The sequence below is a fragment of the Ceratina calcarata genome, unplaced genomic scaffold (genome assembly GCF_001652005.2).
Source record: "Ceratina calcarata isolate Rehan_Ccalc_2016 unplaced genomic scaffold, ASM165200v1 scaffold272, whole genome shotgun sequence".
Taxonomy (NCBI): Eukaryota; Metazoa; Arthropoda; class Insecta; order Hymenoptera; family Apidae; genus Ceratina; species Ceratina calcarata.
In genome coordinates, this window is record NW_017149415.1 from 278163 (window position 1) to 279585 (window position 1423).

The 1423-nt window shown below is 38.7% G+C and overlaps 1 protein-coding gene across 5 annotated transcripts in view; it reads right to left on the minus strand.

The window, feature by feature from the left end:
- The window catches only part of LOC108623518 (uncharacterized), a 6788-nt gene extending 5787 nt beyond the window's left edge, over positions 1 to 1001 (minus strand). The window contains exon 1 of one of the 5 annotated variants that reach the window (XM_018022075.2): positions 935 to 1001. The gene's annotated coding sequence lies outside the window, so the exon portion shown is untranslated. Of the gene's footprint in view, positions 1 to 773 lie in introns of all 5 variants that reach the window. The other 4 variants (XM_018022078.2, XM_018022076.2, XM_026812366.1 and 1 more) reach the window with 4 other exon arrangements.
- Between the last annotated feature and the right edge of the window lie 422 nt (positions 1002 to 1423).

Sequence of the window (1423 nt, forward strand, 5' to 3'; positions counted from 1 at the left end):
CAGTAATTTAGTAAAACAGTATTTAAAACTGATGCTCCCTTTTCAGGTTTCTACAAAATACATAGAATAGTGGTTGTAGAATTAAGGGAAGTCGAGAAAGCCAGCTTGAGGAATTAGAGAATCTCCGCGATCAGACAGTTCCTTTTTGGGCTTCCAGCCCGATTAACGCCTTCCCGATGCAACAACCCTGGACAGTAGGTCAAGATTTCTATCTTCACCAATTCGTAACTCCAGCAAGTAAATAGGACAACTAAAATAGCAAATGCGACACTTGTTGCGTATCGACGGACGTGCAGGAGGAAGGATTTACCGAGCAGCTTAGTATTTTCTCAATGCGAGTGGCTTGACAAATAAATTTGAGTGAATAATTTTATTTATAGAACAGACATTAAAGTTTGCTAACGTCTTGAATGTAAGATTAATAAATATTAAAGAGACAGTGTCTAAATATAATAAATTGTTATATAAAATAATATTTGTTCATCTAAGAGCTGTTCTTTTATTCATATTGTTGAATTGCTTATGAAAGATGTAGAATCTGTTTCCCTTAGATAAAATCCTTGCCTCCTCGAAGGAGAGTTTGTTATCAGGAATCTTGCAGGCTCTAAAATGATAAGATAGCCTGTACCTATTTACGAGGTTCAAGTCACAAAATCTAGTATCTTCTCAGCACTGTTAATTACGATTTTTACTATGAAATATCAATTTATAGGAGAACAAGTAAAAATAAGATTTCTTCGTAATATTCAAATGAAGTTGCACTAATAATTTACTTAAGAATACTCGCTTCCTCTCACAGTTGGGTAGAAAATTATTTACTTAAAAACACTACGAACGTATTACCAGCGATTCCCGAAATTTGTTATCCCCTAATTTTAATCCTGTTTTATAATACGTAACTCGAAACACGTTCACGATAGAAAAGTGCGATTACTTTGTTGGTTGCTCGGGCGCGAGTCAGGAAGCGACAGACACGGTAAACGCGGATGAAGCAACACGTAGCGAAGCAACTGGGATGTAGCGTTTCCTGTGAAACGGTTTATATAGTCGCGGGCAACCACCCACGATCCGTTCGGGCACCCCTGGACCAATGGCGACCAATCGACGACGAGGAGGTGCCCTCTCCTCCGGGGCTGACTCCGGATGATTTTTCTTTCCCCTTCGTTTCCGCCACCGCGCCGCCACCCGCAATGAATTGAACAACGCAATCAAAGGATAACGACGCCGAATGCACCGGTACACGACCTCCCACGCTCCGCAAATTCGTTAATGCTTTGGGAAATAATAGTTTTTCGGACCCACAACTTGCTCAAGTGTTAAATGAAAGAATGAAGTCAAATGCGATTATTATTAAATTTCAATGAGACATAAAATAATTGTTTTTAAATTCTTCATTTAACGTCAAGTAAAATAATAATTCTAT